Genomic DNA, 19,475 nt, shown 5'->3' on the forward strand with positions numbered 1-19,475 from the left:
AATTTTCCAGTACTCCAGGGCAATCTCTCAAGAAAAAAGAGTTGCTGAGTTGTTTCAAAGTAGTGGAAAGGGGAAGGAAGGTTGATGAGGATCACAATATGGACGTAAAAATCTCATCTTGTGAATTCGATCTGCTTTTTGACAAAGCCCATTTGCTCCCAGATATCCTGTCAGCATCCTCGGTTCTCTGGTGACCCAGTCATTCGCAGAGATAAAGATATTTTATCGGTCAAAGGGTTCACAGTGTAAAATCGACCAGTGACGCCGTAAATTGATTGGGATAATGATTTGATTACTGGTGAAAGGGTTATGAAGATCCAAGGTCTCTTCATTTATCTCCACATGATTCCAAGAATAAAGAAGAGGTTGCTTCAATCCAGAAGGGGATGAACGGTTCTTTCTTCTAGAAGAGGAAGCTAGAGAATGAGCCATGATGGATGGGGAGTTAAGGGCCTAAAGGGAGTTGAAGGTAAGGTTCAAAGAAAAATTAAGAAATTGACTAAGTCCTAGTTGCGCGGAACCATGCAACCAAAGTCCTTTGCACGGATGGTGTAAGAGCTAAGAAGCTTTGCGCAAAAGGGGATTTGTTGCGCGGGGTTGCGCAAGTGAAGTACGTTGCGCGAAAAAATCTCAAAGGAGCAGAGGTTCGCTACAGTGCAAAATATGTGGCAAGTGATTGAAGGGATGGAGTATTTATAGGGTGTATGGTCGAGTCCTGTACACAGGTTTACATTGCGCAGACTCGTGCAGACTCTGTAAAAGGGGATTATTTTAATCCTTTTTCTTTGATTTTTAGGGAAACAAAGAAAGGATCAAGGGGGCATCTGTTGAGACATAAAAAAATGATGAATGAAATGATGGAGTGAAGTAAAGGAAGATTGAAATTGAGAAAGAGAATTGAAAAAGAAGAAGGATGAAGTGACTTAAGGGTGGTTTGGGCGGGTCCGCGAAATAGATATCCGTTGCGTGGCATCGCGCAACCAAAATAGGCGTTACGCGGACCCGCGCAACGAGTTTCAGGAATGATTCTTTACAAAAAGGCCTTAAACACTGAAGGGTGGGTCCCCTGGACCAAAATCAAGATACCACACGTGCGAGGGCCTATAAATACCCCCTCCCCTCATTCATTTAGACGGATTGAAGATTTTCGAGAGGAAGCAGAGCAAGGAGGAAGATCGAAGGTGAAAGAGAAGGCTACGGTGGTTTGCGCGGGTCCGTGCAACTGACATCCGTTGCGTGGGTTCGCATAACCAGACTGCCCTACAGTCTGTGAAGATAAAGGGTTGTTATGCTGTCGAAATGTTGAAGTCTTTAAGTTCCCTCTGTTCAAGTCTAAAGGAGAATAATCAGCAGAAGAGCATATTCCTCCTAAGTCCTAAGAGATGTCTGAAATCATTAACGAAATGCTACCAAATTTAATATTTGACTATGATAGTTGAACTTATAATAATTCTTTTATTCCGAGTAATCTATCTTAGAATCAAGGGATACTAGAAGGGTGTAAATGAACTCAGTATTAATAAAGTGTGATGATCGTTCTAAATACTCTTTCTTTGTTATGTTTAAATAAGATAATCTCCCAAATCAAACGCATTTGTTTCCTGTTCGAAACAAATAAAGAAGAGGTTTTTGGTAAATAGATCTAAAGCATCGAAAGGTGGGTCCCATGGCACCAAAATCGAGGTTCCACACGTGCAAGGGTCTATAAATACCCCCTCCCCTCCTTCATTTGGACGAATTGAAGATTTTGGAGAGGAAACAGAGCAAGGAGGAAGATTGAAGGTAGGAGAAGAAGTTCCGGTGGTTTGCGTGGGCCCGTACAACCAATATCCGTTGCGCGGATCCACGTAACCAAACTGCTCTGCAGTCTATGAAGCTAAGGGGCCAATATGCTGCTGAAATGGCTAAGTCTCCAGATTTCTTCTGTCTGAAGCTTTGAGAGCAAGAAACCAGTAGAAGAGATATTCGAGTCATATTCCTCTTAAAGAGATGATCAAATCAAGAGTTAGAATTCTGCCAGATTTGACATCTAACTTGAATATTTGAACTTTGTCAATTTGTACATTCTAAATGATTTATCTTATAATCAAGGGATGTTGAGGATGCAAATGAACTCAGTACTAATAAAATATGATGATGGTCTTTCATACTCTCTCTTCGTTATGCTTAGATAAGATAATATCCCAAATCAAATGCTTTTGGTTCTTGTTCAAAACAATCTCCTTGTCCAATTCTTTCCAAATCACGCGATCTAATGGAGACGCCTATAAGATCATCATTTGATGTTGGATTGGGTTGATTTTTAGTTATCTGAAAGGTGATTTAGTGCTCCTTAATTCCTCACTGGAATCATTGTATTCCGAGACCATTTAGGCATCCTTAAGTGGGATCGTAGTCGTTGGTCCTTAATTTTTCCTTCATCTCCTTGTCCAATAGTAACCTCATAACTCTCTCTTTAGAGGTCAAATTTAGACTATTTCAGCTCATTGTAATGGTAACTTGTCAAGCTTCCAAATTGGACCAGAATTGCTTAATTCAGACATCGTTCGATATCCCAAAACCACGTTGGAACTCTACGATCGTCATTTTACAATATGGATTATTAATCTTTAGAAATCACGCGATCCAATGGAGACACCTATAACTCCATCATTTGATGTCAGATTGGGTCGATATTTGGTCATCTGAAAGGTACTTTAGTGCTCTTGCATTTCTGACTGCAATCGTCATATTCCGAGACCATTCGGGCATCAGTAAGTGGGATCGCAGTCATCGATCTTGAATTTTTCCTTCATCTCCTTGTCCAATAGTAACCCTCATAACTCTCTCTTCAAAGGTTAAATTTTGACAATTTCAGCTCATTGCAATGATAACTTGTCAAGCTTCTAAATTGGACCAGAATTGCATAATTCAAAGACCGTTCGATATCCCAAAAGCACGTTGGAACTCTTTGATCATCATTTTTCAATATGGACTATTAATCTTTCCAAATCGTGCAATTAAACGGAGACATCCATAACTCCATTATTTGATGTTGGATTATGCGAAGCAGTGTCATGAATGACAAATTCACGGAGACGTTATACACGTTCCTCCAGAAGACTTGCATCAGTCAGTTGCCTCTTGGCCCTTCTCAACCTGGGGACTTGACGTCATAGGTCCTATAAATCCGCCTTCGTCCAAAGGAAAGCAATATATCTTGGCAGCAACAGATTATTTCTCCAAGTGGGCGGAAGCAGTGGCATTATGTAATGTTAAAGAGAAGGATGTGGTCAATTTCATCCAACACACGATAATATATCGCCATGGTATTCTGAAGAAGATTGTTACAGATAATGTCACTTCCTTTAAAAATAGAGGCATGGAAAAGCTGTGTCAGAAATTCATCATTCATCATTCAGTTTCAACCCCTTACTATCCACCGGTCAATGGATTAGCAGTGGCGTTCAAAAAAATGATAGTCAAGATACTGAAAAAGACATTGACTAGGAACAAGCGTGATTGGGATGAAAGATTACAAGAAGCATTGTGGGCATACAGAACTACTCACCGGACAGTAACAAGAGTGACACCATATTCATTAGTTTATGGTGTAGAAGCAGTAATCCCGATTGAAATACAAGTAGCGTCACTAAGAGTGGCAGTACATCAGTCCATAACAGATGATGAAAATGCAAAAATAAGGCTGAGAGAGCTGGATTTGCTTGATGAGAAATGCCTGGCGGTCCAACAGCAATTACAATCATATCAGGCAAGGGTATCGGCTGCCATTGATAAAAGAGTTAAATATCGCTCTTTCAATAAAGGGGATATGGTGCTAATGTTGAAAAGACCTATGGTGGTCACCCGTCGAATAGGGGGCAAATTCGAGCCCAAATGGGATGGGCCATAAATAATCGAAGAAGTATAATCCAATGGCGCATACAGAGTGGTGGATCAAGATGGACAGGGTATCAGTATACCGGTCAATGCTTGTTTCATCAAAAGATATCGTCCCTGAAAACACTACTGATTTTGATCTAGAATATTATCAAAATAATGATTTTGTATCAAAAGGGGGCAAGAATAACCAAGATCATGGCTATGTACAAACAGATGAATGAATAAAGAAGAAATTTGCAAGCATATTAAGATTATGTACCAACAAGCATTGCATGAAGAAAGTGCCCATCGTCATCATCAAGCGAGTTCTACGAAATTCTGTTGAAATTGGTATCATCACTAGCTGATATATTATAAACAGCACATATGATTATTGTTGAAGATATTAGCAGAAGTGGTGACATATTATTAATCTTAGGTAGATATGTCTATCATCCTCGCACAACGATGACCGCCTATTATTATCTTTCAAGGCAGCCTAGCCACACCCTAAAATAGCCAACTATGCTTAAGGCCTATCATTTTCACCATTCGAGTAGCGACGAGAAGCTCGTGGCCCTAAAAAGCCCATGAAGGCCATCGTACACATACCCATGCAGGCAGCTGATGAAGCCAGTGACTAAAAGCCTAAAAGGCCAAAAAGTCCTCAACGGCTAGTCACGTGTGAGACCAATGCCGTTTGTATAGCTTTTCGACAGCATCATGCGGAATGAAGTAAAATGCCCTCCCATGAATGTGTTCAACCTTACAGACGAAGAAAAAATGGGCCGCAGTGTGAGCTCTTTGGCCATGTCCATAGATAGGCCAACCATGTGTAAGACCCCCCAGGTCTTTGGCTTGATTTCAGTTCTAACTCATGAGGAAGGGCTTATACCTACTCATTGATGGACTGACGACCCTAGTTTGGTACCCCAAAGGTCACCTTATAAGCCTCGTGAACTCTAGAGAGTTACTGCGGCCAACCCTGTGCGTAATTCCAACCAAGTTCACCGCCCCGGTTGCTTCACTGGGCCCCTCTGATGGATCGCGGTTTGTGAACTCACCAGGCTGTGAAAAGTCTAGTGAACTCCTAAGAGTTACAAAGACCATCACGTGAAACCCGACTCCCACATGAGTCTAAGAAACTGCTTGCTCCACTACTCAAGAGCTTAAACTATGTGTGAACTAACTCTACTAACTTCAAAACAAAGTAGTTCTGCCCATTGAAATAAAATGCCACATAAGGTTGCCATTTAGTATATGAAAAGAATAAGAATGCAAATTCATTAAAATACTATAGTTTGTTCATATACTACATTACCAAAAGGAATAAAGAAACATATGCATCATGATATAATATGAAATTTTCAGATCCCCAGTTATGTTCAATGCTGTTATATAGGGCTGTAACTCCTCTTTTAGTCGAAGCTGTATTGCAGAAGTTGTTTGCTCAGCCTCTAGAATGATCTTAGCCTAATCGGGAATGTTGGCCAATTCTGATTCTAAAAGGGCGGCCATTTCCTAATTTTTCATCTGTTCAGTCTTTGCAAGATCAATGGCCTGAACATTCGCTTCAAGTTCTTCTTTGATTTGACGAATAATCAAACCTTCTGCTTCTTTTTTACCCTTGAGCAGCAGAATCTCTTTCTTGAGAAGGGTAATATAATCATCAATAATTGCTTTATTTCTATCTGAGATTCTTAACTTCTCATTAAGAGACTGGCTAGTAATCTCATAGGTAGCAAGATTGTCATCTGAATGAGAAAGTTGCTCCTTAAGTGATGCCAATTCTTTCTGACGATTGAGGATTTCCGGAGCAACAACGAAACTTCGAGCGGCTTCTAAATTTTTTGTCGAATCATAGAATTCTGATAGACAGTCATGGAGGAGTTGAACATTGCCATGCGCAAGGCGAGCAGAGTGAGCAAGAACAGCCAAAGCACTATCCAAGAAAGGTCATTAAGTCGGGTCTTTAAAAGTATTAATGATGACCAAGAGTGAGTTCTTGAATAATCCTAACATGAGAGGCGATACTTTCTCTAATGAAAATCCATCAAAGACAATAGCCACTGAGTTAGAGCCCTCGGAGCCACTTGGGGTTGGCATGATTGTGGCTAAATAAGAAGGAAAAGAAGATTGTGAGTTTAGAAAAAAAAGATGATACATCAAATAAGAAAATATATACGTATATATGTACCTCGTTCCAGAATAACGACAAGAGTAGTTTAAGCAGAGCAGGTTGAAGGAACTACAGATCCTGGTGTTAAAGGAGAGTTCCTGAGCCCCTCTCATACTAAAATCAACAGTTGTTGGGGTCGGCACATCAACAGGGTTTGAAAAGAATTCTAAACTCCAAGCCACTGGTTGAATAAAGGAAGGATGCACCATGAGAGATTTATCTACACGAGGAGGAGAATCAAGTGGTGCAGCTGTGGCTGGCAAAATTTCCTCCATGCTGTGATGGAGAGGAGCATCTTTTATTTCTGTTGGAAGTCTTGATGATTGAGCCTCTGTCTCTATTAACATTGGTGCTCCATGAGCAGTCATACTGGTGGTCTCTACAATCCGCGGAGAATATGCGGGATCGAAGGAGAAGAAGATGTTCACTCCAGGAGAACATTCATATTCTTCATAGTCAAGTTGCTCCTCTTCTAAAGAATCCATTGTGGTTAGGATAGGAACATTTGGATCAGCTGGAATATCATGAAGTGGAGATTTAACCCTGACGTCGCTTCCTTCCCCAACGTCTACTTCAGCATCAGTATTTGCATCCAGCAAAGCATCTCCTTCATCAGTCAAACTTGTAGAAGAAGATAGATCGTCACTGTCAGTGTTAGCTGAATATTTTGAAGAACTGTCTTCCACCGATATTGTTTGTTTCTCTTTATAAACAGTCTTTACCAGAAGGACACATGTACTTCGAACTGGAGAAGGAGCTGGTTGAGCTAAAAAAACATGAGATAATGATTTAGCACGAGATCGGGTCATGGGAGACGTAGCAGCCTGATTTCTAGTAGGAGAAGTTGAGGTTGTAGTATGACGAGCAATTAGAGAGATTGCAACTATTGAGGGGCCCGTGGTAGTGTGAACAATATTGGAAGGATCGGCAACGATCGTAGGTTTTGTGATAGCAGGGGTGGCAGAAGTAACATGAATAGGTTGATCTCCTCCTTCGGGAGTTGAAGAAGGCAAAATACCACCCACGATCTCAAACTCCTCATGAGGAGCAGGGGGCTGTATTCCTCGCTTTATCAAATCTAAAGGAGAGCCAAAGGCAAACCATCCTTCCAGAGTGTTTGATGGTTTTATCTCTCTGATAGTCTCTTCTAAGGAAATCTTACAGCAGAGTTGTCTGGAAACAGCAGCTTGATCTTTCTCATAGAAATAACCTATTCCCTGTTCCGGTCTGTAGTTCCTCAAACGTAAAGGAGGAATCCAAATGGGGTGGTCCACTAGAAAACAGTTACGTACTAAATAGTAATGGTGTGCCCACCATCGCATCCAGGCGTATGAGGCTGTCACTCATGATTATATCCTGGTAGAACGAATTGAGAACCAAAATTCCTCACCAAAAGTGGTTTCCGTATCAATGCCCAGTTATAGTGGCCAACTCCGTAGCTTCGCATGACATGGGTGACATCTTCTCCTATCTGTGGCACAGTCTGATCATATCCAAATTACCTGGCAAACCGGTTGGGGAAGTACGACTCTCTCCAAAATTCTACCCCTTCTCGTAAAGGAAGACTACCGGAACAGATGCATAAGAAGAAGGTTCGCTCGATAGGGTCCAGATTGTTGTTGTCCTCGACATCCTTGTCTTCGGCCTGATGATCTAAGTTGAAAGGAAAGAAGTCAATGGATTCTAAATTGTCAATCTTGTCTACTATCCAGTCATATGTCTTCTTTATCATTTTCTGCTGCTGAAAATGCCATAAAGGTAGATGCTCAGGATGGACATAAGCTTTTTCTAGATCATTACATGTCCAAGGAAAATAGATACGTAGCCAACTAGAGAAATAATACCAAGGAGTGAAAGAAGATGAGACTCCTAGTGTTGGGCTTGAGCAATGCGCCACAGCATGTCCCAAAGCTCGGTACTGCGAGTATAATAAAGGAGGAGCTAGAGAATATCTTTTTCTACCCTCTGTCATTGCGCCAGCGCGACAAACAGAGTGGGTCAAATGGAGTCTGAGCTTTTTGAACTCAGAAGTACGACCAAGCTTAACCAGTAAGCTAGGAAAGCAGCCAATTCGGTTTCGGCAGTAAATTCAGTAGGGCCTTTTATTTTTTTCTCGATTAGCCTCTAGTTCAGGGCCGTGACTACCAGGAAACCTAAAAGAGAAAGAAGTATTAGCAATTTATACAATCAAGTAGGTATCATGAGAGAGATGAAGATAATGATAGGGCTACTAACACTAAATATCACGAAAAGTGTGCGAGCCATGAAAGGGGTGATATCTTATGGATGTCTGGAAAATAAGACATTTCCTAGAAAAGTGAGATTGTTGAGGAAGTAATGTTGGGGATCTTGTTTGGGGCCAAATAAGCGAATTCTTCATTCGTGGGAATGTATTCGTCCAAGAAAAATCCAGTAATGGGTAAGCCGGCCATTCTGAATAAATCCCATAGACTGATCCTTACCTCCCCAACAGCGAGGTGAAAGGAATTTGTGGTAGAAGACTAATACTTCAGAAAACCCTTGTAAATCATTGTATCCTTGTGAAAAAACTCTGAGGTAGCTTCTATGGCATGGTAGACTTTGGCTGCAACAAGGACATTTTCATATTTCTTTAAAATTGCTTTTGTCCATGTGCTGTAGTATGGACGATCCGTCCAAAGACCCCGGGTTCTGAATTCCTCCTTACCCCACAGAGAGTCACGATGATGGAAGCGTTGTTGGATTGTTTCAAAAAAGTGGGTGGGTTATAGGTCGTGAGGATTGTAATATGGCATGAGGAAGCGCATGTATGCTATTTGTCCAATTTTTTGGACCAATCCTTTCTCCTTTAGATAGCCTTCAAGAAGTTTCAGCTCCTTTATTACCCAGTTTGACACGTACAAAAGCCTATTTTGTGTTATGAAGTCAGTCGGTTCACTCTGAATTATAGAGCGATGACGGTGAAGGAGCAAAGGAATGGTGACGGTTTCGTCCTTATAAGGATTGCAGAATTTAATTGAGTCCGAATAAGATTTGATCAAATCCCATGCATTTTGGAAGCATCAGTCCTCCCAGTCTGACTCTTGTCCTTCAGTTGGGGGTCCCTCTATTTTCTCGCATTAGAACAGCCGTTTGAATGTGGTTAGATAGACACTAAATACGATCAGTGAAATTGATGATGGCAGGGGCCGGTTCTTTGAAAAAGGTGGAATACGATCAGTGAAATTGATGATGAGAGGAACCGGCTCTTCAGACCTAGGCCTTTTGTGAGTATGGGACTCAGTTGGTTGATTATCGGAGGGTCCTGCAGTGTTTACCGAAGTATGAGGTCTCTTTGATGAGCCAGCCATCAAAACCTTCACGGGAAGTTAACCGAAAAATTAGAACTAAGGAGAAGGATTTGTCAAAAAATTAAAAAATTAGAGATAAAGCGCAAAGCTATTGTGCGCCCATCTTTGTGCGTAGCAGGATTGAGCTGTTGTGCGTCCCTCTTTGTGCGCAGATAGAAGAGAACTGTTGTGCACACACCATTTTTCTGCAGACTGATAGGGTCAACTTTTTGATACAGTTCATCATTGTGTGCAGAAGAGAACTGTTGTTGCGCGTAAAAGAAAAAGTCACCTGTCCTTGCCCGTAAGGCTGTTGTGCACAGAAAAGTGTTGTGTGTAGAGAGACGTTGTGCGTGGATGGCTGTTGTGTAGAAGAAGTATTGTGCGGTGCACAACGAAAGGGAGAGAGTGAGGAAGAGAGTGAAGAAAAGGGATGGAGCTCCCAAGCCTTCAATGATCTGAAATTTCCAGCCACCCCCTAACCTTCCTCTCAACCTTTTCAATCCATAAATCTAGCCTGATTGATCATGGTTCAATCCATACCTTAGTTCACTCAAAGATCAAGCCAAAGATCCATTCATTTTACATACAAGCATTCACCATGACATCTATTCCCTTCTCAACCCCCCTGCTCCTCTAAATCTCTAGTGAATGTATGCTTTATGACTTGCCATACATCGAATCCTGTCACATCAGAAATTCCTAGTGATCTAGTCCATTCTTTTTTACCTTTTTACATAAGCATAATTACATCCCTCTTTTAGACACGTCGTTGGACGTATGCTCTATGGCTTGCCGAAGTCTCGGATCTTGCTACATCAGAAATCCGCGTGTGTGCCTAGTCCCATCTCGACCATAGCATACATCATCCCTTGAGATTGTTTTACTACACTAAGTAGAGACTGTACATTTGTACTGGCAGAGAGGGTGCCTAACACCTTCCCTCTTTGTAACCGAGGTCCCTTATCCATAATCCCGGATAGTAAACTAGGAATCAATCTGAAGGAGGGAAGTCTTCAGATTTCTCTGACTTTACGTATTCTGCAGTTCTAGCCGACTGTGGGATTCTGAGATTATTCAGCTAGTGGCAACTCCAACATCCATAACCACCTATATTAAAAACACTAATCAGCGTGGGCATCGATTTTTTAGTGTCTACACTAAGCGAAGACATCTTTATTTTCTTTGAGAAGTTGAACGTATTTCTCAGACTCCTGTTTAGTTAGACCGGCACTGACGAATGTGTTCCTCGGCTCTTCCTCCATGCCCAGGTTTATCTCTCACAAACTGTCTATCGTTGGCTTCCCCCTGTCTTCCATTTTCTTTGGAGTCATTTCAGGATGTTCAACTGTTTTAGGATCCTCTTCCGATAACTGCTCGGTTGTAACCATGTTCACCGATGATTCTGCCTCCAATCCTTGAAATTTTCCTCACTTTTCCTGCCCAACTTTAATAGGAATTTGAATTCCTCTCCCATGATTCAAGTCAGTGGGTTCTTCGTAATCAAAACCCATGTTTCTCATAATTTTCTTGCTTGCCGGGCTATATTTTTTAAGATCTTGCGGTGTCAGCCTACCGCGGTACACATTATTATTAGTCTCTTCTCCTACCTTTGCTTCCACTGAGGTGTAAAATTCTATTGGTTCCAGGTATTTTACGCAAGCCCTAACCTGAAATCTTCTTGGAGTGGCCGAAAATGGCTTATTTCTTTCAACATACGGCAATGGCACTATATAATTGGACTGTAAAATTTTTAACTATTCAGGTGATAATAGGGTTAGTGGCGGTTGCCCCGGTTGTCTTAGATGTTTTGGCACAAAATAGAATTTCTTCTTTGCTTCTGCAGTCCTGGATGATTCTGCCTTTCCTGTTTCTTCTTCATCACTTTTACCTGAATGTCCTTTAGGACTTTGCTTTCATCATTCTTTCTTTCTTCTTTAGTAAACCCTTTATAATAACTGACATCTGCAAAGAAGGACTCAGCCTCTGTATAGGGCTTCGCATTGGCCATTACTTTATACTGTATCCCATCTTTACAGTATTTGAAGCATTGATGCAGAGTAAAGGGTACAATGTTGTACTGATGTATCCATCGCCTTCCTAAGAGAAGATTGTATGTCGTCACTGCATTTCTAACGTGGCACATGACATCAGTAGTCAACTCTCTTATCTCCAACGTCACTATAATTTTACCAAGTGCATGTTGCCCATCTTGATTGAAGCCCTGTATCATCATTCCACTAGGGCGTAGATCAGAACGATGATAACCCAGTTTACTCAACATCGAGAGTGGTATAAGGTTCACCGCAGAACCATTATCTATCATAATCTGTTTAACCTTCTTTCCATAGATATGTCCTTCCATCATTAGCGGCCTGTTATGCCCTGCATCGCATATCAAATCATCATCGAAGAAGGAAATGATTGGTAGGTAGTTCTCTTACTCATTGTACTCTTCGTGTTCTATCTCTGCTAGTAAGGTTTCTCTGACATCATGATTGGACAACACTTGAACAAAGCTCTACCGAAATTCTTCTGACAACTTAAGCGCATCATAGACGCTTAATCGAGCTGGTATGCCCTTCAAATGTCTTATTACATCATAGGTCACTTTCGCCATCTCACTCTTCTTTTCTTTCTCATCATCATCGCTCTACCTTTTAATAACTTCTTTTCTTATAATCCCTACTTTCTGTTTCATAGGGCTTGTTATCTTCTTTCCCGATCGTAACGTAATCACCGCTACCTTCTTTGTCGTCTTATGATCCTCTTTCTCTTTCATTTCTCGGGCCTTTTCCCGAATCATGAGCATATTTACTATCGCCATCGTACTCTTTTCTTTTTCTTTTCCAATTACTATTTCACCCCTATCTTTCATTCATTGTATTATACATTTCAACGTATAGCACTTCTCTGTCGGATGTCCTACCAAGTGATGATAGTGGCAAATTTCTCTCTCTGGTTTTTGTCACATCTTCGGGGCGTTTAGGTTCTGATAATTCTATCGTACCAACTTTTAGCAGTTGGTTCATCATAGGAACAACATCTTCCCTATCGAACGTGAACCCCTTATGAGAATTGAGCATCTTGGGCCTTTTTCCACTGTATCTATTTCTTGATTGATTCCATTCTTCTTTCCATTCCGGTCTTTTATCTCTTGAGTCCCTAAAGTCTTTACTTCTCTTTTCACGATCAATAGTATTTACAGCCATCCTGTTGGGTGCCCTCCTGGGTGTCTTAGAGTGAAACGCTGGCATCTTCCGAGTCATCAGCTTTAAAGCATGAGCCTTAGTGGCTAGGTCACGAAAAGTTCTAACATCGACGCTAGTGAGTCCAAACATGATTCCCGTTTCCATGGAGTTCAGACACATCTTGACCTGTTCCTTTTCTTCTGGCAGCTGCCTACACGAGGTCCGCAATATCTTCCACCTGTCTATAAAATTTTCTACCAGTTCTCCTTCTCTCTACTGCACGAAAGCCAATTTCATAATACTAACATCACGCTCTGAAGAGAAGAAGTTTGACATGAAGGCGTCCTGCATTTGTTCCTAGGTACGTATTGACCCCAGGGCTAGGATGGAATACCATCAGAATGCTTTGTTTGTCAGGGACGACCCGAACAATCGTAAGCAATATTGTGGTATCGTAGAAAAATTCCCCGTGTTAGTAATGAAGTATATTAAGTGTTCCTCCAACAATCCTTCCCCATTAAACTTCTGAAAATCTGGGTGTTTGAAGTTAGCTGGGAATTGGATGTCTTCTACCTCTCTTGGATACGGCGTTCGGTATCTGAAACGGCCAGTATTCTCACGCTCTCTCTCTCTATTCTGACAGCTTCTTCGATGACTTGTCTTACCTCATCTTGTATCATGGTTCTTGCTGCTGGAACAGACCCCAGTGATCCTGCCCCCTGAGGTTGAAAGCCTTCGGGTTAGTTTTCTTGTCCATTCATTATGCCCATCATCGGGGGATCTGCTATCTGGGCTACATTGTGTGCGAGAGTCACTAAGGCTTCTCTGAGATTTTTACACTCTTCCATTAGTGCCCTTTGTGCTTCTGCCATCTCATTTATGCGATCCTCCATAGTTGGCATATTCTCCTGATTTGTCCTAGCCATATGTACTGCAGCTTCTCCACTCTTCGATGAAGCTGTAGTTGGAGTGGGGTGGGAATTTGTCAACGTAGTAGGACTTACGAAGAGAGGAGAGGATGGAGTTTCATTTGACTTCTCTATGCTTCCATTACCATTGATCGATTGGGGCGATATAGATATTGGTGAACTTGATAATAATGCCTTACCTTTTTATTCTTTCGTCCATCTGACCCTTGCGGCAACCAAAGCCGGGAAGTCACGCGATGTTAACTGCGGAACTATCAGCCCGGGATATATTGCAGGAGGAGCGAGTTCAGGATTCCACCTAGCTGCATTACGTATTATCAACCCTCTAACTCTTGGCGAATGCAGATTCATTCTAGGGCTTCTTGCATTCCGTGCTCTCTTCCTACGAGACATCACAACAGTCTAGCCCTTATCTCCTTCCGGTGATTGAGGCGAAGCAGATACAACTCCAGCTATTGCTTGAGTCAGGCTGTTTTTGCTTGTAGGAAGTCGAGTCATGTATTTCGGGGGTTGGTTCGGTGCATATTCTATCGTGAATATAGTCGGAGTGAAATGGAAGTTCACTTTCCTTGCAGAAATTGCCATTAGTTGTATTTGTAGTTGGATTCAGAAACCTTCTATTGCTCACTCAGATCCACACAAAGAGAACGAGCGCACAATGAATACGTGGCATGTTTGCATGTGTGAGAGAGCTATAAGTACCCCATGACCCCTCTAAAGGGGGTATTAACACCACATTCAGGAGAAGAGAAAGGAGAGGAGCAGAATTTGGAGAGAGGTAGAGTTTGCACCCATTGTGAGGAATAGCAATTGTGCAACGCGTAACACTGTCAGCGCACAACATACTCCAGCACACAATGAACAGCGCATAGTAAACAACACACAATGAATAGCGCACAGTAAACAACGCACAATGAACAACGCACAATGAACAACACAGTAAACAATGCACAGTGAACGGCCAGATTGGGGGTTTCAAGTCTGCACAACCCATCCGCCTTTGCGATGAACATCAAAAGTATTAAAATGCTCCCAATATCGCCATTGGGCTGTCTTCTCTTTCATTTATTGCATTGATTAATTTTACTCTATTTTCATAATCAAGGGACATCCGAGGATGTAAATGAACTTAGAATGAATAAATATCTTGTGATCATTGTTCTCTGATTCTTTCTTTGTAATCATTGAATAATTCCCCTAAATCAAACGCATTTGTTTCTTGTTCGAAACAAAATGGTGACTCTGTTGGGGAATATTATTCAATGATGACTTGGAAAATATTTAGAGAACAGTTATCACTTTTTGGCATCTGTATAAATGCTAAAATGACGACTCTCAGTGGGAACATCCTCCCCTTCATCTCTGAGATAGAATGTTTTATCACGTAGATGCTAATTGCGATTTTATATTTTGTCTCCAGGTAAGAAAAAAGCAAAGTCTGTTGTGATTAAGAGTAGGGAATTTCATGTAATGGACAGAATGATCTCTGTTTCGCCAGTAGCTCAACAAGATGAGTGAGGATGGAGGATAGTAACATCCAAAAGACGAAAAGTTCGATCTACTTCCGAAAGAAACATCATCTCGCCAAGTACTAGGTCAATTATTTGAAGTGTCGTGAGACATAGTCTTGCTTCGGTCATACAATCATCTCATTTGAGAAAAATAGAAAGGCCCGTTACTCCAAAAGGTCTTCCGATACCGTTAACTATAACTGTAAAGACATCTTCCACAGAATCATCGCGAGTTTAGAAAATAAAGGGAAGGCGACCATAACCAGCGAATGTTCACTCACAGCACCTCCTGCAAAAGATTTTAAGTAAACTCATGCATTAAGAATGCCACGATTTGAGTCAACTAGTCCTTCAAAGCAACAATATGCTGGTTTCAAATTAAATAATAGTTCATCTTCTTCAACAGCGTCAGCAACGTGACGCTTGCTTCCTCCTTCAATATCAAGACAATCGAAGTATAAAGAAACAGAAAGCTCATCGATAGATATTAATCAGCCTGATCAGTTTTCGCTAGATGAGCATGTGGCTAAAGAAGTCTCTAATATTTCAACATTGACTGTCATGAACAACATTGAACCATAAGTAGAAAGGCCACAACCGCAAGTGGTTAGATTTCAAGAGCCGATGCTTAATATTACTCAGAATATCATGTAAGAAGAAATCCGGTAGATGGTTATCGAATCTATTCATCTAGAGAATGAACGAAGTCAGAATAAAAGGTTTCGATATCAAACACCATATCCCCCTGAAATAGAAGAAATGCCATTTCCCACCGATTTCAAACACCTAGACTTTCAAAAATTTAATAGGAACGGATCACCAGAAGAGCATATAATTCATTTCATAGCAAAGATGGAAAATTTCTCTAAAATTTCTCAATATTGTCTGCGATTATTCAAATCTTCTCTGACAGGAAGAGCTTTCAGATGGTATTCAGGTTTAATCCTAGGATCTATTCATACTTGGGAACAGATGTAGGATGCTTTTATGTTAAACTTTTTCTCTTCAGACCGAGAAGTTAGTTTGACTGAACTGGCCTCTATTCGACAAGAAGAAAATGAATCAGTCAAAGAATTCATCAGTTGATGGAAGGACTTGGGGGCATCATGTCGACATCCTCTGCAGGAATCGGAACAAGTAGAACTATGTTTAGAAGGTGTGAGACCAGAACTGGCATGCCACCTAATTAGTAAAGATTGGAAAACCTTTCGTGATCTTGCTACGAAGGCTTACGCTCTTGAAAAGATGATTGAAAGAGTGTCCGCTTTTTAATCAATATAAGCTAACATCACTCGGGAAAAAGAAAATAAAGAAGATTATTAGGATGTTGAAAGAGACAGCGATGAAGAAGATAGAAATGGTTGCGCGATTATAATGACATATAAAAGGTCCAGGCGAAATAAAGACCATATGAAGTATTCGTTTGCAAGAAAAGACATGCTTCCTATGCTGAAACAATTGTTGACTATGAATAGTATCGAATTACCTCGGCTAAAACACCTTGAAGAGATTAGAAATACAAGAGGAAGGGATTACTATCATTATCACCGTACATTTGGGCATCATACAGAAAATTGTAATGCCCTCAGGAAAAAGCTGCAAAAGATGATCAATGGAGGAGAAATTGTGATGGAAGAATATCACAGAAAGAAAAGAATGGCGATTTCAAAATATTGATGATCTCTTAATAGTTCGTCATGCTTATGTGCAAGAAGAAATAAGAGTACACGTGCTTGATTAGTTCAACGACTGGGGGGTAATACTAATTTTAGATGATCGGTATGAGGTGATGTGGCTTCAGCATACTTGTTAAAGATTGCGACATTGTGATTTTGATTACGAAGATTATCAGAATAATACTTCTTAATCAAAAGGGGGCATGACAATTAGGAAGATGAAACGACTACAAAAGACAAAGTCATGTATTCCTTTTCATGTGAATGAATAAAAAGGGTGCAAATTTTCAAGCAAAGCTTCTCAAGCATATCAGGCATATTAAGATTGAGCACAAAGCCGATGATTATATCGCCAAGCGCCGATGATTATATCGCCAAGCGTCGATAATTATATCGCCATACGCCGATGATTTTTATCAAATTCGCCAAGTATCGATGGTCATCACCAAAATTAGCAACTATCACTGTCATCATTAATCACCTATATAAGATTATCTTATTGAAATTGCTATCATCGCCAATCTGATACACTATTTCAAACATAATATGAATGTTTTTAGAACATTATCAGCAACGACGAAATATCAATTATCGATTTACCATTTTTGGCAATGGAATAAAATTATATGGTCAACCACATATAAAGTTGACGACAGCGATGGTAGCTTATCATTTAAGGCAGCCTACCCAAGCCCTATATGGCCAACTACGCATAAGACCTATCATCATCATTTATATATAATAGCAATAAACACTATACAAAGCTCCAATAACTTAAACAACTTGAAATCGGCAATAATCTATGTTTGCTCTATTGAGCCTTTGCTCCTTGAGCCCTACTCTTTTGAGCCTTTGCTCGCTTGAGCCTTTCTCTCTTGAGCCTTTGCTCTTTGAGCCCAGTTCAAAATCGGCAGTAAACTATAATTATTCTTTGAGCTTGTAGAGAAATTTATTAGTAGATGGAAGACTCTGGGGGCATTGTGCCGACAATTACCGGAAGAAAGAGAACATGTGAAAATGTGTTTGAGCTCCATGGAAACAGGAATTGCATTTGGACTCACCAGTGCTAACATGAGGACTTTTTGAGACCTAGTGACCAAAGCACATGCATTGGAATTGATGACTAAAAAGATGCCAGCATTCCAAATCTGCATAGAAAAAAGAGGACACAGGGTAATGGTAAATGTTGATCAAGAGAAAAAGAAAAACGTTTTTCGCGACAACTGAGAAACGAGGAGGGAAGATTCGGATCGACGAAGAGATTATAAAAATGATAAATAACCGTGGTCATGTGATTCCCATAGGGAATATGCTTTCAATAAAGAAGATGTGTTGCCAATGATGGAACAATTACTAGCCGTTGGAACTATCAAGTTACCTTCACCAAGATAACCAGAAGAGGTCGAAATAACTAGAGAGAAAAATTATTGTCATTATCGTCATTGTTTGAACATCATACAGAAGATTGGTTCACACTAAAGAATATATTATAAAGGATGATAAAGAAAGGAGAAATAGTTCTGAAAAAAGATGATGAACGATGTAGAAAGGTAACCATAAACACGACGTATGCGATTGAATTGTCAAAATCTTCTATTAGAAAATTTAGCTTAGAGGACATAACTTCTACTCATCATCAAAAGGATGAACTAGTAAAAGAATTCATTAGGCAGGAGAGAATTTTAGGGGCATCCACATTCAAAGAAGATGATATTCTTCGGATATTGAACCGATTGTCAATAATGGATAAAATCAACTTACCATGGTCCAAATACCCGAATGGAAAGAAACGAGTAAGGGAAAGATACGAAACCACGATTGATAAGTGCTGGGTTTGTCAACAGCACATCAATCCAGAAAGGGACAATTTTGGTTCTGAAGAGTATTAGTCTGATACTTCCAAACCAAAAGGGGGCAAGATAGGTGAACAATAAAAAAAGGTTATAGAACTCTATATTTCTTCTTATATATGAATAAAAATGCAGATTTTCAGGTATACCAAATGAAAAGCGCCAATGGTTATTGCCAAAAAAAAAGCGCCAATGGTTATCATTAAATGAAAAGCACCAATGGTTATCGCCAGATGAAAGACGCCAATGACTACTGTCGTATCATCAAAAGCCATCATCACCATTGTCATATTGCCGACATGACACGAAGGCCATTTTATTATCCAAATTTATTGAAATTAATAGTATCACCAAACTGACACACTATTCTAACAATAAAATTTTGTTTATATCATCAGCAAAGGGTGATATATCAATTTCAATTTATTACCTTTACCAGGGCCTATAAAGCCAGTTGCATATAAATATCATCGGAATATGGCAATTTATCATTTATGGCAGTGGAATAAGCATATAAAGCCAACCACATATGAAATCCTACAACAACAATGGCGATCTATCATTACGGTAGTAGAGCTAAGCATACGAAGCCAACTACATATAAGACTTATCATCATTGGCGACGGTGATACCATGAGATTATTCGGGTAGTAGTGAAAAGCCCGTGACCCTAAAAAGTCCGTAAAGAGCATCATATGCACCCATGCGGGCAGTTGACGAAGCAGTCACATAAGACCTATGCCATCTGTACAGTTTCCGACAACGTCACGAGGGCTGGTGTTGAGGGTCAAAAATTACATATTAAACCCTAGTTATTACCTAATTTTACGAACATGATAATGCTTAACGCTTTATTTTAATCATGTTTGTGTTGCAAGATGAATTTAGGAGCTTGGACTGAAAAGGGTACTAAAGGCATGTAATTGACTTTAAAAAATCACCAAGGTAAGGCACGGATCTTAGGAGACCG

This window comes from Magnolia sinica, chromosome 3 (assembly GCF_029962835.1).
Source record: "Magnolia sinica isolate HGM2019 chromosome 3, MsV1, whole genome shotgun sequence".
In the NCBI taxonomy this organism is placed as follows: domain Eukaryota; kingdom Viridiplantae; phylum Streptophyta; class Magnoliopsida; order Magnoliales; family Magnoliaceae; genus Magnolia; species Magnolia sinica.